This window comes from Macrobrachium nipponense, chromosome 39 (genome assembly GCF_015104395.2).
Source record: "Macrobrachium nipponense isolate FS-2020 chromosome 39, ASM1510439v2, whole genome shotgun sequence".
Classification (NCBI taxonomy): Eukaryota; Metazoa; Arthropoda; class Malacostraca; order Decapoda; family Palaemonidae; genus Macrobrachium; species Macrobrachium nipponense.
Genome location: NC_061099.1, coordinates 28,850,272 through 28,872,823, shown reverse-complemented (window position 1 = coordinate 28,872,823; position 22,552 = coordinate 28,850,272).

Below are 22,552 nucleotides of genomic sequence, written 5' to 3'. Positions count from 1 at the left end.
GCGCCTGAAGAAAAAAATAGGCCTACAAAGGCCTTCTAGAACATATTTTGAGGTCGCACTGAATCCATGAGGCCGTATGAAGATATAAAATTTCACGAAGCTTTCCTGTTTGTTAAACGCTATTTTTGGTATACTCTCTTCACCTTCTTTTATGGTGAACTTTTCGACTCATTTTCCTTAACTTCTGTTTGTTTGGACACGGGCTGTTGAAAGCGCTTTTTAAATGTTTAGTCAGTCAGTTTACTGCAATAATGCAAGTGGCTGGCACTATGGGCACTATTAATGTTTTATTATAAGGTTGCAGAAGTAACCCTATAACACCTACTTGTCTTTGGCAAAATTTCTGAAGACAGGTTTTGGTTTAGTTTTATAAAGCATTCATCCTTTTTTCTAAAAAGCGGTTTTATTACTAATATTAAAATCGCTTATTTTAGATCATTCATTCTTGAGTAATAAAAATTTCTAGTTGACCTTTTCAAATGGATCCCTGTTAAGTTGTTTTGTAGGTATAATGTTTAATAGATAGGTTTATCTTAATGCTGAATGAAAGGGCTTCAAACAAATAATCATAAAATAACTTCTTTTGAATATTTCAGTTCTTAAGAATACCAGTATCCATTTTTGCCTTCCAAAGATGTCGCTGGAATGTCTTACATTATGTCTACGTAAGGGATAGTACCGTCAGTACACCTCATGCGCTGTAGTGTAGGCATTACTTAAGGTTCTTTGCAACATCTTTCATTCCTTTTATTGTGCCTCCGTTCATAATGTCCTTCTTACTACACCCTCAGACTTTTTACTGACAATTTCATTCTGTCTTACATTATGAGGCGCTGTTGAGTTCACCCGGACGGAATTCGTTCATCCAAATCTCTTCCTCCTCCCCTTCCTCCCCCTCCTCGTCCTCATCCAAATTCTCTTCTTCTTCTTCTCCTCCTCCTCCTCCTCCTCCTCCTCCTCCTCCTCCAATTTCTCCTCTTCTTTTTCTTCTTCTTCCTCTTCTTCTTCTTCCTCCTCCTACACCTTGGCATTTCACGTGGCTTTTCAGAGGCTCTTAGGTGAATGGTTATACCGGGAGAAAGAGAACTTCCAATGGACCTGTTTACGAGATCCTTTACTGCGCTGTTTGGCGAGTAAATCTGTAGTTAGAACTCGTTATGGGCCCCTCCTTTTTACAGGTGATTCCGGCGGTCTGTTTATTTGAAGGGAGGAAAGGGGAAGATAATTTTGTTAGGTCCCGTCGGAGTCGTAATTGAATATGTTATGGTCTGGGGAAGGTGGAGTTATCTTGGTTGAGTAATAGGAGGAATTATGCGTAAAGTCCCCGTCTTGAGCGATTATATCTCGGGTATTGAGACTAGGTGCATGGGGTTACATGCATCAAAGATATATTAACGTCCTTGATCAAGTTGGCAAAGTAAGTGTACAAACATTTTTAAAGGAGACAGTGCTAAACCCTTTTCCGTCTCTTTTATTACTTTGCCATTACTGCTTAATTGGTTGTATTGTTGTAGAAGTAGTCATTAGCACCACTATTACCTTAACATTACTTGGGAGGCGGGGATGAGAGGGGGAGAGCGAGGGACATGCTATCTTACCGCAGTAATGTCAAAAGTAATAATCGTTTCAACTGCATTGCGTAATATCTTGCGTATGATTGTCCCCTCGTGATGGAAAAAAAAGTAATTGCCCAAAGTTCATTTCCTTAACTTACTCAAACTGATCCTCAGCTTACAATAATTTACAAAGGATGTTGCTGTTGTTATTGTTTTAGATAGTCACGATTAAGCTGGCCTTATAGCAGCTCGGGCTTTTACTAATAGAGGTGAAAAGTGTTATGAATGAAATGAAAAAGTTAGCAACAAGGAAGCTTCCAGCATCGGTTTTCGGTAAGTCGAATCCTTCGTGCAGATTTATACACTGGCTCATTATGTTTTTAATGCATGATTCCAGTCATTTTACTGAATATAGTAGAACAGCTGTGTTCCCCAAGTGAGTTCTTTATGTCAGTGATTGGAGCCTCCTTTCAGCTTTCATAATGTATAATCTTTTCCACATTGGTGTTCTAGTATTGCGTTTCGTAGTGTTGTAATGAATTACTTTTAGATTAGTTTTTAGTTTTGTAGATACATAAATGAATACTGAGAGTGCATATGAAGTCTGCAGCCTAATAGTATAAACACTAAGGGCCTCTAACTGGTGAAAAGTGGTGCCTTCGGTTAACTATATGATTGTCTTGAGAGCATGGTAGCGAATTTTCGTTATTTTTTATCAATGCACTCAGCTTGCATTGCAGAATAATAGATAAAATGAATGCTTACTCATCAGAAAGAGAGAGGTTGGTGGATTTACAGGGCTACAAATTTATGCACTTAAGAAGAGTTACTCACGGACAGGTCCGTCACCGCAAAATTAGACCTATTGACAAGCCCATAATGCGTTAGGAATCGACAGTCGGTGAAGTGTAGCAGTCGTCAAGTAGACTGCATCTTCTGATATATCGTAACGGCTTCCTTTACCTCGCCTTTGCCAGATCTCAAGACCCGTTATCTGAGCAACACTAGTCATCGGATGAGTCTCCGGGATGGTGAACGATGGCTGTCAAGGAACGCTTAACGAGGCTTTAAAGGTAGAGACGTTGCGCGGCAGTGGTTTATGGACGCTGTTATTGGAAGCATCGCGGAGGTCTCTGAGACCGAATGACGTAAGCAATAAACGAAGATTTCTTACTGCTAATATTTTCGCCTACAAACTACTTTGTTGTTTTTCTTCTTCTTCTTGCTGTTGTTGTTCTTGTTAGGGGTCTAGGAAAGCCTTATGGGAAAGCCTAAAAAGGTCTGAAAAAGGTGTCTCGCGCTAAGTTTACGATACAGGAATTTTAGGATAGGATTTTGTGGTCTATTTATTAGGATGAAAATGTAAAAATGAAGAATGTGTATGTTAAACAGTACAGAAAAATTTATTTTATTTTGTGCTGGAGAAACAACTTTCAATTTGACCATAGATGTTAGCATGTTATGATTCATTTGGTGTACTAAATTTAGAGGCTATGATTCTCCTCGGTTATTTTGTGTTTCCACTTATAACTGAGAATATATGAACGTGTTTATTTAGAATCCATTTTATTTGATCCTTGTTGTTAGTATGACCAGTCCTAAGTATGAGTATTAATTAAAAAAACCACTTCACGTTAAGTTAGGAATATAATAATTACAATTAAGCGTGAGGGGAAAATCTTGCACGTTTCTCGAGTAAGCTGGAGATCGGATCACTGCATATTTCGAATGTCTTCTTGTAGATAATAAAAGGTAATTTTTTATATTTGTATACACAAACAAACACAGGCACACGTATACTCTCTCTCACCCCTTCTATCTTTCACAGAGAGACTACATATGTGCCTGTGCTTATTTGTGCATACAAATATAATAAAATTGCCTTTTATTAACTACAAGAAGACACACACACACACACACACAAAGACACACACACACACACACACACATATATATATATATATATATATCATATATTATATACTATATATATATATATATATATCTATATATATATATATATATATATATATATATATATATATATATATATACTATATATACATACATATATCTTACGAGGTCAAAATGACACTCGTTTATACAAATGAAAAGAACTCCTAACTTGGTATCGTGACCTACCTTTCATGCATCCCTTTAAGTGTCGCCGTCTGGAGCTAGCTGAAAGTCAAACATCAAACTCTAGGCTAATTCAAACTCACACTATTACAAATATGGAATAAAATAGGTTAAGAATAACTAAAAAAAGGAAACGTTAAACTATCATATTCTTCCCAAAATCATATTTAAGGAAGTACCCCTTCCTATCTCTTTCTGTCCAAGAATTCATAGTTTATCAAAAGTCAAAAAAAGGCTAAAGAAATCCCATTTTTCTATATGGTGACTCCGAATCCATCTGAAAATGAGAATATAATTATCAGACAATTAAATATTAAAGTTCGTCAATAAGATGTGCGTCACATCGCACTCTCCTTTCTCTATATAGAACTCAATATCATTTCAATTTTAACTTTTCCGACGGACCCCCAAAGCCTCTTCTACGCTGAGATCACTTGTGTCCACTTTGACAGTTTGTCGTCTAATTCCCCCGTTAATTCACATACTAGAGATTATATGTCATTTTCTATGACTCGATTACGAATATACGCATGCTACATATATAAAACTTTTCCCGTGATTAACTCATGTCTTTGGAATGCGTCAACGGCCTCGATTATGCACACTGTATGTTTTCTATTTCTTTTTCATCTCAGCATCTCCGAGGAATCCAGCGTTTGCACCTGTTTCTAACTGGCAAGAGCTAAAGTTATCAACCCCACTATTAAATATATATATCTCTACCAGTGCCTTGAAGAAGGCTCGGCCACCTGTGTGCACCCTTGTCGCACACCACATTGGCAACTGGTATATACTAGTTCATAATGTCTTTTAATTTGCCACATGATTTAGAGCTCCTTCTGTTGCTGGGGTTCTCTTACTCCGTCGGCTGTATAGAAGTTTGATGGCTCCTACAACACATATTGTGACCATTACAGCTACCATAACTGCAATCACTGGAACTGTGTAGCGTTCATCGAAGAAGAATTCATCCCCTTCGTTATCCTCTAGTGGTGGAACCGTAACCGTCTCTAGTGTAGGCGGAACTTTAACCGCCTCGTGGTCCCCATGTAGGTGTTTCATGAACACCTTTGTTGATGAGTGTATACCTGCCGGCTGAGCACCATGAACCATTCCGAAATGACTCTGCATGAGCCATTATTAAGGGTCTGCGACCTCTGTAGGTGTATCCTAACACCCTTATTGCTGAACTGTAGATTCGACTTCTTCTGATGAAAGAATCGTAACCACCACCTCGTTCCCGACTTGAAATATCCCGTAACTTCCATTGCAAGTGCGTCCTGCACCCGCCTCGTAGAAGTATTGTAGACTCATAATTTATCCCAAAATCTATCCTGAGACGATCCATTGACTATATCTCGTCTTTGCAATGGTAACCCATGACATCGCGTCCGTGTGAAGATCCGACCTCTGGCGCTGTAGAGATCCTAAGTTGTTTTCGTTGTCACCACTCGTGTGAGCTTGAGAATTCTCTAAAGTCATTGTGTGTCCATGTTTTGTCATTAATAGGTTCTGAATGACCCCTTGACAAGTCTACATGATCTTAGAACAAATAAAGCCTTGCTTTAACACACGAATCCGTCATGAACTAACATACCAAATCTCGTAGTCAATTATTAAAGACTGAAATTCCTCACTAAAATAAATATGATCTTTATATATTGACCCCTATTAAACTTACTGGAAGAATTGTTATCACGAATTGGCCACTCAATATTAATCCCATATCTGACAAATATACTATAAAAAAAACCATAATGTTTATACAGAAAACCCTTATAGTGTTTATACAGCTAACCTCCTTCAAACATAAAGTTGAATATCCCTTCTATCTTACGTATCCCAGGATAAATTCTACCTCCTCTCTATAATAGAAATCCTATGTAAAGGTACAATAAAAAAAAAATAAACGCTTAATCCAGATTGCAAGTTTCCCTTGTAGAAAAAAATGACTCAACTTTTCCCATTACAAAATGTATAAGGAAAATAAATAATTCAACTCTTACCCATTACAAAACGTAGTATGTATCGTCACGCAAATTGCTGCCACAACACATCAGTATCAACCCCCTGAATTGACCCTTTAAAGTTCCTTACCATGAAATTAACATTCCTGAAAACAGTGCAAACCTCTGAGTAATCAACTCCAAAAGAAAATATCAACAATTGGTCTCATCCGACACACCACAGTATTGTCAGCACCAAGCCATCTGTGTATACAACATGCGCTCAAATCGCACTATTGACTTCTCTAGTCAGCCTCATAAACCCAGAAATCATCATTCCTTCAAATGGCCCAAAAATCATCCTTTAAATCCTCTCTGGGAATCCTCAATAAATCCTCAGTCAATCTTCACTGATACTATAGAACCACATTAATCCTCAAAAATTATCCTCAGGACATCCTCATTGTCCCCACAAGGGTACCCAAACAATTGTCCTCAAAAACGTCTATTAAAAAGCCACCAATATAAAATATCCACCACAGGCTAGATCCTAAGCCATTTGACCACCGTTATACCTCAAAGTAAACCATTTGTGATACCGCCACAAGTATATAACACTCAATTAATCACCTCGTCGGGATATAAACCACAGAAAACCACAATCCATAAATTATCCATAATTATATACCGTCAAATATAACCACTGGTGAATATAACCTAATAAGATACAACACCTTACCAGGGCCCCGTAAAACCACAATGCACTAGTGTCACCCCCCAAGAGCCATAACACTATAAAGAACCACAATCACCACCCCTTTGGTTCATAAAACCACAGATCACCACCACTTTGGCTCATAAAACCACATGTCACAACCAAAAATCATAGCCACAAAAAAATCACCACCAAAATAACCACAAAAAATCAGCCCCAATAAATCAACACGACCGGGAATCACCAAATCACAAAAATCACCACCAGGTATCATCACCAAAAGTCATCACCAGACGAACCCCTTATGATTTTTCTCAACTCTACGGTAAGTTCCCATATTTTTCACCCCGTTTTCCCATCATGAAAACAATTACATAGGGGTTTTATGCCAAATTGCCGCAGTTTGCGCATAATAAGAAAATAGTAAAAGAATGAAAGAAAAAAAACGTTACATTAAACTGCTTAATCACATTTTGCCGCTCATTTGCAAAATCTGGGAAAAAAAATTGCAACTGCGCAATGTTATCTTCGTATTATCTACCAACTTTTTTCAATTTAGATATGTGAGTTAATTTCGACCGACCTATCTTTTCATCGAAGACTACAAATCTGTTTCCTGTCTTTTCCTCAATAACTCTAAAAGGACCCTCAAAGTTTGGACCTAACTTGTAATTTAGTTCATTTCTCACATTGATTTTTAGGACTACATTGTCACCAACAGTAATTTCAACCTTTAATGATTTCTCTTTGCGTCTTTCCACCATTTCTCGGGTCGTAGCCTCGAGATTACTACTGAGACAAGCATGAATTTCGTTTTTAGTGGAAATTAATGCTTCAATTGTATCTTCTCCATGATGAGGTATAGTTAGCAGATCAAATGTGCATCTTGCTTGGTAACCAAACAATGCTTCAAATGGAGACATTTTAATGGAATCACTGACCATAGTGTTGATGCTATGTCTAATTATATTTATAAATCTATACCAGTTTTTATCATTTCCTCCTACAGTCTTTCTGAGAGCTTCGAGCACTTTCCTGTTTGCCCGTTCACATAACCCGTTAGCTTAGGGTCTGTATGGAATAATTGTTATTTTCTGTATACCCATGACTTCTGCCAAACACTCTAAAGTCTTGTTTACAAATTCTCTGCCATTGCCGGTCAACAAAACCTCCGGTGAGCCATATCTGCAGTTGACACCATTGAAATATGCTATAGCTACTTCTTCGGCTATTTTATGCTTAAGTGGAAAAATTTCTACTATCCTTTTTAGTTCATCTATTATTACCAACAGGTACTTATTTGCATACCTAGATTCACAACAATTTCCTAGGATATCCATATGTATTCTCTGAAAAGGTCTAGTTGGTATCGGATATGACCCTAATTTGCAAGAAGTTACCATTGCAGGTTTTGCAAGCATTGCACACTGCACAGTTTTTCACAAAATTTTCCACATCTTTCCCCATATTTTTCCAAATATACTTATTACACATCTCATTATACGTTTTTTCTATCCCAAAATGTGGACTACCGAACCTGCAGTGTAATATATTGAATATAACTGGAATTAGGACTTTAAAATTACAGTATGTGTCATGTCTCCTTTACTTTCACTAGTCCTTAATTTATATTTAATTTTCCTGACCAACAGATTACCCTCTAATTCTAAACCTGAAAATGGTAACTTATAACCTTTCCTGACTGATTGCCCTCTGAGAAACGCTTTTGCGTCTGCCAAAATATCATCCTCATCTTACCTTTGCTCTGAGACTTATATCTCATTTTATAGAATCACTGGTAACTACTCCAACTTGAAACACTACCGTATCATAAAAACTTCTGCGGCTACATTTAATTTGCCTTCTATATATCTGAGCTTTGCATCGAAGTCCCTGATAGTTAAAGACCATCGAACTCTTTTGGGTCACCAATCAGGTTATTACAAAGATCCAATAATGGCTTGCGGTCTGTTAGAACTTCTATTTTATTCCCCATCAGTAGCAATTTAAAATAAACCAAACTTGATACTATTGCAAAGGCTTCTTTATTTACGGTAGCCATTAGTCTTTCATTCCTCCCCTTTGTCCTAAATTTCCTGCTAAAGAAAGCAATGGGATGGAGCCTCCCATCAATTTTTTGCATAAGGCAAGCACCTATACCCTCCTGACTGGCATCATTCACTAATGTGAATGGTTCGCTGAAATTTGGAAATTTTAGAACTGGGGGATTTATTAGTGCGTCCTTAAGTTTCTGAATAGTTACTTGATGCGGTTCTCCCCAATGAAATTGAATGTTTTCCCGAAATACATCTGTTAGAGAAGCTGCTATGTTAAAAAACCCTTCACAAACCTACGATAAAACACTGCCATTCCCAGGAATGACCTAATTTGTTTCTTTGATTTCGGGTAGGAAGATTTGCAATTGCTTTGACTTTATTGTCAATTACTTTAACTCATTCTTTATATATGACATGACCTAAATATGTAATTTGCTTCTTCAAGAAAGAACACTTAGCTAGCTTAATTTTCAATCCTGGTAACCTAAGTCTCCTAAGTACTTCCTTATGCACTTTTAAGGTTGTGTGATCGAGTGTGTTGCAATTAATATATCATCCATGTACACAAAAGCATTTTTACCCAATAACCTATGCAAAACTTTGTTTAATGACCTCGTAAAGGTCATAGGACTGCCTGACAATCCGAAAGGCATCCGCGTAAATTCATTGTGTCCCTTGGGCACTGAAAAAGTAGTCTATTCCTTGCTATTTTCGCTAAGAGGAACCTGCAAAACCTTGCGCTAAATCAATTGAGCTATAAATATTATGTCCCTCAATTTCTACAAACAGATCGGGTACATAGTAAGAAATGTAAAGTTTCCATTAAATATAATTATTTTATTATTGTATTGTTGGTCCAAGATCCACCCCAAATGGGTTATTGATCCTCGAGAGTCTATTTATTAAACAACTTGTTTCGCAATTGCCCCGCCAGTCCACCTCCACTCCCTTGTATCTTTCTTAGCCTATTTTTTGTGTGTACATTCTTTCAGTTTTTGTTTATCTCTTGCAATGGTAGGTCGATCCCCAGCGAGCCTCAAATATTTTTTTCTTTATTTTTACTTTTTTCTTATATCTGAACTATTAATTAGCATATGAACTTTTAATTTCTCGTGTTGTTTTGTCAATTTTTAGTGTACTTCTACGTATGTGTGAAGTTCTGGTGTTCATTTTAACTGGTTTGTAAAAATTTTTTTAGACAACTTACAAATTCAAATAATTCATATTGGTCATTATTTATTGTACAGACCCTGAGGATGCATTCTGCTGAATGCGAAAGGCGTCAGAATGAACTGTAATCATTCTTCATGTCTGTTCCTGCTCCTGCTCCCTGTGCATTAAATTTATATATATATATATTATATAATAATATTATATATAATATATATATATATATATATATATATAAAATATATATTATATTATAATATATATATATATATATATATAATATAATAAATACATAATATATATATATAATATATAATATATATATCTATATATATATATTCTATATATATATATAGATATAATATATATATATATATATATATATATATATATATATACATATATATATATTATATATATATATATATATATATATATATATATATATATATATATATATATATATATAATGTACTTCTACGTATGTGTGAAGTTCTGGTGCTCATTTTAACTGGTTTTGTAAAAAAAATTTTTAGACAACTTACAAATTCCAATAATTCATATTGGTCATCATTTATTATACAGACCCTGAGGATGCATTCTGCTGAATGCGAAAGGTGTCATAATGAACTGTGATAATTCGTCATGTCTGTACCTGCTCCTGCTCCCTGTGCATTATATATATATATATATATATATATATATATATATATATATATATATATATATATATATATTTATATATATATATGTATATATAATAGAATATATTATATAATATATTATATATATATATCATATAAATATATATATATAAGATATATATATATATATATATATTATATATATATATAAATATATATATATGTACGAAGTGCCAAGTACCTGGTTACCATTTATCAATTATTACCTCACAAAAGCCAGACACCTGAACCCTCATAACACGTTTAAACGACTGAATACACTAAAGGCAACAGTGATCCCTTAACACTTACCAGTATTGCAGAAAATCAGACTAAGTTCATCAAAACAGGTGTGAGGTAATCTTGTAAGTAATTAAATTAATCAAAGGGCATCACTCCATCAACAACTTTCAAAACTCTAAGTATTTCCCTGATTTCAGAAGTCTAAGTACTTCCCTGGTTCTAAGTCACTTCAAGTTACTTGAAGGAAAGCAAATCAATTACCACTCTATGTCTCTACCTATCATAAATATAGTCATAATTAAATATATTTATACTGGTGTAAGATAAGAAAACACTTATAAAAAATTTTAAATACAAAAATTTATTTATTATTAAATTAAAAAGTTTATAAGTGAAATTCACAATATCAGGGAAAATTACTGTTACTTGAAAATAAAGTAAAGTTTAATTAATTCTTGAATCAAAATAAGTAAAATAAAATTAAATTCAAAATTAATTTATCACAAAATTCAAGAAATTAACTCAATCAAAATTCAAAAGTGTTAGGCAATAATGGAAAATTTGAAATTAATTCACAAGTGCTAAACAACAATAAAACTTGAAAAGAATTCTAAGTAAATGCAATCAATTCACAAGTGTTAAATTTAATTAAATGTGCAATGATAAAGCAATGAAAAATAAAATTAAACTAAGTCAATTAAATGGTGAATGTAAAATGAAAATATAAAACAAAAAGACACACTTCAATAAGAAAATGAATAAGTGCGCAAACAATGGAACAGACACACAAAAAATATCAGCAATGTGTAAAAGTGTCAATTTTTCTTCAAAACACTGTAACAACAGTTTTTACCAACCTTCGTAACAGACAACAGTTTCCTATCAATTTATTAGTTAAACAGCAGTTCCTATCCGTTATTGTTAAACCACACTCCCTATCCATTTTAGTTGCACTAATAAAATATAACACACTTAACCTTTTTTGGTATACCAACTTCTTTTTCTTTCTCTTGTATATTACACTTTTCCACCAAAAAAAACCAGGCGCCGTTACGCCAATTGTTGTTCAGATTCCACAAAGAAATTAAATAAACCTAAATAAAATTCTAAGAAATATCATATTAGAATTTCTCAACAAAGTTTGAGTGACCAAATTTACGTTACCGTAACATAACCTTCGATGTCGAATGTGAGAGAGAGCGCGAGAGGAGAGAGGGAGATCTAACTGCCTCAAGGAGTTAGATCTCCGTGTATGTATTTTGCCGTGGTACTCGCAAACTACATACACGTACAAGACAAGACTGGCTCAACAGATAACGTACCCGATTGAAACGGAGGGTAATACGATAATTAAGATTGACTGTTTTTGTGACAACGAGCTCGCTATGCCAACGGCTGACAGAGCAGGGAAGCAACGGATCTAGCAGCTCTAATCTTAAAGTGCTGACATAAAAGCTAATACATCTTGCAGTTTGAAAAGACAAGGTTCCTCTTTACGTTATATTATATTCTTTTACCAAGATGTTAAATGCGAAATCTGAACACACATTCTAAAACATCCTATCTCTAAGCTATCTAGGAATCTGAAAAAATGTTACACATCTACAAGAACATTTCAAAGAGGGGAAAATGCTATTTTGAAAGTAGCAAATATATAAATATATATATGCATATGTATATTATATGTATATGTATATATATATATGATATATATATATATATATATATTATTATATAATATATATATATATATATATATATATATATATATATATAATATGTTATATATATGTATGTAGTTTTATATATATACTATTATATTATAATATATATATATATAATAGATAATATATTTCATTAGCTATATAGATTATATATACACACACACACACAACACACACACACATATATGTAAATATATTATATATATATATATATATATATATATATATATATATATATATATATATATATATATATATATATATATATATATATATATATATATATATATATATATATATATATATATATATATATTATATATATATATTTATATATATATATATATATATATATTTATACATATACATATAAATATACATATACATATACATATATACGTCGCTCCCGTAGCTCTTAAGATGTCGAAGTGAGGCGCCGTATGCTGCCCTGACCTCATCGCAAGAATTCTAAATCCAACCAGTCGTGCGTCAAGTTGTACCTAATGGCGGTGGATTAAATGTATCGGACCAATAAAAATTCGTCTGATGAATATGATTCACATACTTGTGCCCTGACTCAAAGACACGCTTTCTTTCAGTTGTTAGCCGCCACGATGTGGAGTCTCGAAAGTATTTTGTGATTCCAAGATTTAAGTTTTTCCAAAGCCACTAGTGTGCAGCATACCATCGGGTTCTAACATACATGTATACGATCATTTCCGCTTTGCGCACGTAAGACCCGGGAAAGAAGGCACTGGTTACTAGTGCCTCTGCAGGAAACAGGGAGAACGAGATGAACCCCAGCACATCACATACAGCCCATGTACCCCCCCCCCCCCCCCCCCCCCCCCCCCCCCCCCCCCCCCCCCCCCCCCCACCCCCCCCCCCCCCCCCCCCCCCCCCCACCCCCCCCCCCCCCCCCCCCCCACACACACACCACCACCATACACACACACACACACACACACACAAAACCAATATGACCCCCATCCCAACCTCACAGGAACTGTAAGTCGCTTGCCAGAGATAATCCGTCGAAAAGTTGACTGGGTACTGATTTGAGATCAGTGCAGTTGCGACAAGGAATGATTTAAAATATGAATAAAATTGTAGCATGAAGTACTGCGAAAATTAATTAACCTTGTTTATTTATTTGACTATTCATAATAGACCTACGAGCGTTCGGTCAAAACTCAAAATTGAACATGAACCCCCTTTTAGCCCGTTATTGAAAAACGGAACGCGCAAAATTATTAAGTCAACAGCCAACAATGGATTTGAATAATCAAAGTACCGATATAATTCATGCGGTTTGAATGGCTCATTTTTATTTATGAATTATGCTGGAATTCGTATTTAGGTTAAAAATACTTTGCACCCAAATGCTTTGGTCAATTTTTAATATATTTTTAATTGAAATGTCTGTTTGCTCTTAAAATAATTCAACAATGAATTTAATATCAATGTAAACATGAATTTTTTTATGATTTTATCATACTTTCGTAGTTGCTTCCAACGATTTTCTTTTATATATCTACAGTAATAACTATTTTCACAGTAATCTTACTTCTGTGATATTCATTTAGTATTAAAGACAACGGTTCGACTAACGAAAATGGCTTTCTGATTTATTCGACTTAATGCCCTTAAATCGTCTTCGTCTTTAGTTAATTATTTACAGATATACTGCTTAATCTATGCATTTATTTTCTCGTTAGAAACTTGTTTTACTAAGCCAGAAGGATTTTTAGACAGACGTTCTCAGGCTAAATGAATGAGTGAATCATTAAAGAAAGTCCTGGCACGGCAACTCGGGATGTACATAATCCGTTACCCGTTACCTCAAATGAGTATTTCATTGAAAAGTTTCAGTTTTCGCTTATTGCTGATTAGGAGGTGACAAGTGATGCCCTTGCAAATGAAGCTGGATCGCTTGATAAAAGAAAATTGAGAAGTTAATAAAAATAATCATCTGAAAGAAAAGTGGAGGAATATACATACATACTTGCATACATACATACATTTAGGATTACGAGTGACGAAGCAAAGTAATTAATAATACACATAATCGGATACCGATCAAAATGGGTAAATGATGATAGTTTCGGAATACTAAAAAAGTCTGACAATAAAAATAACAATGAGAGCATATGAAAAAAAACTGAATAATTCACGAGACACTAAATGCACCATTGAAACTGTGGTGTGTAGCAAATAGTCAACTGTATGAAGCCAAATGAGAACTAAATGCACTTGATATTTGTTGAAGCATATAACTGATGAAAATAAAATTTTGAAGTGAATGTGCAAAGCCTCATTCGTCTAGACAAAGATAATACGAAACCCGGAGCAATTAATCCCTCTGTGTAAAATAAATCCTTTATCCATGAAATCCGCTTAACAATATTTCTCACTGTATCGTATTATCCTTACTTTTTCGTATAAGTATCATTAAGACTAACAGCAATTTTGTGATAAAAGGTGCTTGAGTCAGCGATAAAATAAAAAGATGCGTAGAATGTATATTTACTGAAGGACTTGGATCAAATAGCAAATTATGAAGCATTAAAAATTCGACTTCAAACAGTAGTGACAATGTTAATTTTTTAGAAGTAAGATAATATTTTGAAACAGGTGATGCGGGGGTAGACTGGAAGATTTGATAATTATACAGGCTGATCAGCAAAGATGATTCTATCGAGTAATACAAATCTAATATAATTTGAACAAACATAACCCAAATTAAAATGTCATGATCGTTAGCAGAAGCGTCCAAATATTTCCTGCAATATTTTTCGAATACGCTAAATTCATGAATAATTCTATCGCTAACATAAATGATGAAAAACATAGCACTATAGTCTGTACTAACTCGCAAGAATTTACTGTTATAAAAATATTAGAGATGACTAAAATACTGCTCTGAAAGCTACGTACCGAGTATCGAAACTCTTCGAACATTGCAGTACGTTACGCTAATAGCATTCGATGTTTATTGCAAAGGCAAAACTATTATCGAAATTAAAAGGATCAAAGTTGACCTGAATATTACAGTCTTAGGTTAACAACGTCGCAGAGAAAAATGCTAAATATAGATTATTCCGGAATTTGGAGAGTGAAGATACTTTTTTTAAGAGTACTTCTTTGATGCAGACTTTTTTTTATATTTCCTTACTTCTGCTTTTTCTTCAAAGATCTGAATGAAATTAGGATGAAAAGGTATACAGAGAATATTCTTAAATTCTTTGTTAATACTGATTGGATTGCAATACGTCTTTTTTCCTTTATTTGTACAAAGTTCCAAAAAATAGGGAGGGTAACATAATGAATCTCCTATTTATCAATAATTTTAAACTCATCTTCTAAAAATCCCGGGCTACAATTCCTAAGATCTTTGAAATACATACTGGAAAAAGTTGACATCTTAATTTGTTTGCATGGTTGAGTAAAAATTAATATGAGACAAGTTATTCGTGGGTTTTCTATATACTTTAGAATTAAAATTGGTGTTATTTCTAATAACTAAGACATCCAAAGAATGGTATACAATTATTTTCTTTATATTTTATTGTGAATTTTATGGATGGCACAATATTATTAATTGTATATGCTGGAAATCAGCACATTCATTTAGTATTAAATATTTAACCGAAAATACCTTAGAAAATAAATTTCCATGTCAATATCAGACAATAGTGGCGAAAGAGGGTTACCCATGGCCATACCAAATATCTGTTCAGAAAAATTATCATTGAAAGTGAATTTACAATTTTGTATACAAAGGAACACCAAATCAATAATAACATTAGTAGGTAATTCTAGATAATACGAGTCCAAAAGTTGTGATAAATTTTGAAGCAAGTCTTCCATAGGAACTTTAGTGAATTAAGATGTTGCATCATAACTGGTTAATTTGTCAGTACCGGATAAATCAGTATGGAAGAGTCTAGCACATAAATCAACAGAGTTTTGTAAATGGGAATTTGAAATAAAGGCCTGTCAACTTCTTTTATATTCATTGTGAACTTGAAAATACAGAATATACTACGAAAGTACTTGTTATAAGTCCCTGTTTCACTTACCTTTCTAACGTGGACTTAAGGATATATATAAATATATAAATAGATAGGCACACCCATCTAAAGGGCCACTGAAGAGAATGTGGGTGTTCTGGAAACAATAGTGCCAGATATACTGCCTAACCAAAAGCATTGTACCTCTACTGTGGACGTGCTATACCAAGCATGTCAACTTGATCAGTGCCACATCCACCACCGCATGGCCGCCTGATATTTCTCACCCCGAGAAGGTGGGGGCTCAGTCCATCTCAGTGGCACCCCTTGATAGCTCTAGCCTATCAGTGGATTTGCCAGTTACAGTGGACAGCGTACCCAACATCTGTCTGACTGACCGGTCCTGAGTGCCAGCCAGTGCTACTGTAGATGAGAAGACTCGTTGGACAATGAGTTGGGTAGAGGACCCATGCCATGTCCATTCCCACAGTTGCGCTTCAGGTCACGACACCTTGGGGCACTCAACCTCACAGCATTGGTGTGGTGAGTAAAATTAGGCATGGAGTAGAATTTCTGTTGGGACGAGACCTCCCCTGGGGATGTCACCCTCAACTCCCCTCCATTACCTGGCTGCTTCTACAAGGGAGACATCGACTGAAGCATCACCTAATTGGAAGACAGTCACATTTGGAAGGTGTGCCACCATCAGCAGAATCACCTTACGCCTGCCCAGTTGGTCAACGGAGGTGGCATTCCCAGTTCAGATCAAAGGCAAGTCCTCCCTCCTCATCAAAGGACGGCCATAAAAAAAATTTCCTCCCTTACTGTAAAAGGAAAGGAACAAATCCCAACACCACTGTAAGACGTGCAAAGCGAAAGGGCACTCCACCCTAACAGGCGACGCACAGGAGCCAATAAAACAACAACCATTTTGAGATGCTATGACCTCTCCCTGGTACAGGAATGTCTGTCTCAGTTCAACTCAGATGCACTTAGGGATTTTGTACCCCAGGGACCCTCGTCAGGTACTCATGACCTAAATTCTCTACCATTGCTACTTGAGCGCCCTGAGCAGTGCCACTCTCCATCCACCATAAATGTTGAGCACCTACTAGAACTGAACGTGCCTGGCCCTGATTTGGTACCAGTGCCAGTGCCAGATCCCATCACTGACCCTCCTTCGAGAGACCCACAAAATTTCCTGATTTGGTCATCAAAAATTGTGAGCTTCCAGCAACAAATGATTCTTTTACCTCCTCCCCTCTGTCCTCAGAAGATGAAACTCTGATGAATCTCACTGCTACACATTCTCTGGTCGCCCCGGAACTGTCCGGCCAAGACTCAAAAGCTGTTTCTGCCCTTACGTCAGTTGTCACAACAGCTGGAGTAGGGAGCCTGCCAGTAGCCTCTAGGGTTACTCTTGACTTGATCCTGATGGCACCTCTGGCCTTTCCCCAGATTTGATGCCTTCATCACCTCCTAGGACTGTCATAGTTTGACCTTTGAGGAACCTGAAGAAGAAAGGGGGTCAGGAGAGATCCAATTAGCCTACTAGAGCCAAGAGCTCTTCTCGACACTTATTGCCTATTGGGGCACAGAGTGATCCTGGCACTTACCCAGAGGAAGTAGCCTGAGTGATATCCGAGTTAGTAAATTTGTACAGAACATCCTAGTCATCATCACAGAAGGTAGTGGTAGTACCCTTGTAACTTTATTAAACTAATTTGGTTAATAGAATAATGAAACCCATTTATAATTATATCAGAGCTATCAAGTTCATGGAACACTGTGCACGGTGGCTCCCTTCTTAGCAAATAACAGGCACCAAAATCCAAAGTAGATTGCTTGTGCATTAGAACTGAACTCTAGCTTTGTAAACCGTAGGACCAGTCCTAGCCACTCATGCAGAGTTGCATTCATCATCCCTTCAGGTTTCTTATTTCCTAACATGTTATGTGTGTCATAGCGTAATAAATTACATAATTTGCAATAATATTGAATATGTATCTACTAAGGGATTCAAAGGTGATGAAGCATGGATATTCAGCATCACCTTTTTATCGAAGCATTGGACAATGGTGAAAGTTGGCAAGTGTGTATTTTATAACCCTACCTAATTTTTGCAATTAAAATTAGGTAGGGTTAATGGTTTTAATATTTATAGAGTAAAATGAAGTTGCTGTTGCTGAAATCAAGAAAATCACAGGAAAGGATCCTAAAGCCATATGTGACATAAACATAATATGATGCTCTGTCTATCCACCAAGTAGGTAGTAAGTCACTAACAGGTGAATGAATATGCTGACACATTGTAGGTTTCAACAAATTTGGCAATGGCCAGCAGGATATGGAATTGTCCCCGTGGTTGCAAGACTACATTTGGGCTACAGCTTGCCACTTTATATACAAGTGAGGAAACCTGAAGCCTGTGGCAAGATTTACTATAGTGGGAATACATAATTATTTCTTTAGTGGGTAATAGTTACTTGGCAACACTCATCTCAACCACCTTCCTTACCATTGTATTTCCTACTAAACTTGACCGCAGATACTGTAAGATGCTTTGTTATACAATAGTTATTGATAGTGCCCATAAAACGAAGGTATAAGGTGGATAATACCATCTGTAAGTGGGCCATGAGGTTGTGTGCTTGCCACCCGCCCGCCCAGAGGTCAATGCAATTGAACAAGCGTGGGGGTGTATGAAGCGGTACATTCCTCCCACTGTCGATTTACACGGGCTGACCTGCAGAACAGGTTTCAGGAAGCCATGCTTTCTGCCACCCCATGAGTGTGGACAGGAGCTGTGAGACAATCCTGTCATTTTGAGGTGGAGGAGGAGGAGTACTGGAAGTCAGACAATTTCCATGAGAGCATGGAACCAGTCATCATTGACATTGCTAGTGGCGATGAGAACAAGGATGATTACCACTTCCTTAAGAGTGACAATGAAGATATTTTGTAAATAAATTATGTCTAGTGTTAGACGTTTTATTTGTACATCTAAAACATTTATTAAAACAGTGATTATAACAATATGTTCCTCATTCAAAGTGATTTCAATATATTTTCCTTTCCATTGATATCAATATAAATTATAAATTATGTTACATTTGAGTGATATTAAGTTGGTAGAAAATAGTTTGCCTTCAAAATCTTGATTCCTACCATTACCTTTTATTTCAAGCAAGTATACTAGTGCTGTTTAGTGTGCTGTATGATATAAATAAAAAAGAAAACAAAGCAAAATAACGAGGGGTTACATTAACTGAAATAAAATAATGGCGTTGACCTTTGCACCTCTAACAATTGAGGGAAATAAAGGATAGTAGCTTTTCATTTTAATCCTATTTCTAGTTACCTCTCCTGACTTGCTGCAAATAGAAGGCTATTGTGTCGAAATCTAATGTAAAACAAAACAGATTGTCTTTTTGTATTCCGCTCTGAATGGATGTATATCTAATAAATGAGCTATAGACTGTTTCATTATGAGGATGAATTATAAACATTGAATTATTTGTAAAGTGGAAACAACACGAATATCAAGAAAATGGAAAAATTCCAAGCTAACAACTTTGCCCAAACAACTGCTGTAGAATTTGTAATAAAACATCCATAGAATAATAATAATAATAATAATAATAATAATAATAATAATAATAATAATAATAATAATAATAATACAAAATAACAATAACAATAACAATAACATAATAATAATAATAATAATAATAATAATAATAATAATAATAATAATAATAATAATAATAATTGAGAATGATAATGCTATCAAGAGGATGATGAGAAATCCTGCTGACTGCTGAAGCCTAGGATAGGTACTGATATCAACTAGTGAATATGTCATCAGCAATTGGGCAGAGCCACAGTGAAGAGACATTTTCCCCATAGGTAAACTTCTGTTCACTGTGGGTGGAGCCTCATGACGTCATAGGTTAACATCACTACTGTGTTCAAAATCATTACCTTCGAATTTGATGGCTTTGGTATAGGAAACTACACTTACTCTGATAAGTACCAGAACTATTGAACTTAGTTACTAGATAGTACTTGCAAAATTTATAAACTTGCCAACTTTCACCTTTATCCGATGCTTTCATAGAATGGTATTGCCGAAAAATCCTGTTTCATGGGCTTTGAATCTCTTAGTAGATCACAGTCACTCACGTTGGTGCTGTGGTAGTGTGACAATCTCTCATGTTGAAAATAAAATTCAATTTTGATTGTAAAATTTTATTACAAATGCACTTTCCCTGTCATCAGAGACAAATAACTCAATGTCTGCAGAAACCTATGATTAGCATTAGGATTTTCTTTAGTAAGTAAGCTAGCACAGCTCATATCCCCATCCTAGCAGTTAGGTTGATCTCCTTAGTTAGCTGCATTGCATGGGCAAAACCCATTAAGTGGAGGAAGTAATGTAATTGAGACGAGCAGCTTGTTTAGTACAGGCCTTCACACCCGAAAGAGAATTAATGCCTGCTCAAAAGGGGGAGCTGTCACTAATATATGCTGCTTTCGTCTCTTGGGCCTCTTAGCACAGGTGTCAGAATTCGATATCTTGAAGTGGAGTCACCCCCAGACAGTGATAGGAGAAGCTTCGTGGTAATCAAAGGTGTTTTTGAAAGTAAAGGTCAGACCAGGTAGAGCTTAGATTAGTCACGGGGTTAACAGATATGCTAGGCATCCCGTTAGATACTTGTATCCCAAGACTTATATTCCTATGATCTCTGTCTCTTGGTTTTAATTGCTTCTTTCAGACCTGCTACATTCCTAAGTAACCTGCTTCCATTCCGGAAGCTGGTGAGTCAGTCTCAGTAAGAACTCACAGAAGCCACAATGTCGCCTCCTACAGCGAAAATCTGCAGTCATAGTCTTTATTACTGGCAGAGCCCTATGGTAAATTGTTAACAGCGGGTATATTAGATCAAGATCATTCTGTAGATGCCCACACTACACCCTTGGATTGCTGGTAAGTCGTGAAGTACCAATTAAATGCCAGTTTCTTTTCCTCTTACTTAATTCTCTGAAATTTGCTTTTCAAGATTTCATCTCCCAATTCAGTCTCTTATGAATGCCTAGCATAATTAGTTTCCCCATGAATTATGTTCAGCAACTGAATTAATCTTTGCTCAGCAATATAGTAGATTAAAACATTCCTTCAATGTGTTAAATTCGGACTCAATATCAGAGAGCAAAAAATCCCTTCCTTGTGATAAATTATTATAAGAGAGAATATTTTCTTGTATGAAATCTTATGTGGGAAACTTTTCCAGAGGCAGTTTTAATGGTGCTGTAAAGATGCCTGATAGCAATTTGCTTAAGGTTATGGACGTCTCTGACAACCCTTTTCTTCCTTCGGACTTGTTTATTGATGATAAACCTGTTCCCATAGATTTTTGTATATTAGATGACAAAGGTGAAATTGCTCATAATCAGCTTGAGAGGGCTGCTAGCTGCATTTTGAATGATAATTATAACAGGTCTGGAAGATGGTAAGCCTGAAGAAAATGAGTGTGAAATTAATGTTAAACTTAGAAATATGCCCTTGGAAATATGACAAGAAATGAAGATGGATGAATTATCGTTCCATTGCTATGGAATTTCAAAGTTGCTCATTTGTTAGGAACTAACCATGAACTTGCTAAGATAATTTTGAAAGCTAATCTAAGGAAACTTTTGAATAGTCCTACACACTTGGCTCTTATGGACCAGGGTTTCAAAGAACAAGAAGCAACTGGTATAATTGAACGTACTGATAATCTTGATCAATTCTTGGCCGAGTATCCTAACCCTAGCTTTTTACCTCATATTGGAATATTTGAACTGGACAGAGAAACCACTAAATGCCGAGTAGTTTATCTTTTTAATCTTTTTCAGAAGGATCTTAGCAGGGAAATTACTGTAAGTCATAATCAGGTCAAATATCCTGGACCCACATTGAACCAAACGGTAGTTTCCACTTTATTACATGTTCGTTTTGGTTCATATCTTCTTTGTTTTGATATCTGTAAGGCATTTAATAATCTTGGTCTTAATGAGGTAGAGAATAATAAACTATTGTGTGTATGGTTCAGAAATGTTGAAATGAATGGTTTCACTATTGTGGGATACAGAAATTTAAGACTGAGTTTGTGCTTGAGGTGCAGCCCTGCTCTGTTACTCCTTGCCCTCTATAAAATTTTAATTTTAAAAGGGGCACAGGAGAGTGTGCGCCTGGTCGAGCTCGAGAAACTTACCTATCAGCTTTCTTACATAGATAATTGTGCAATGGCCATTGACTATTCT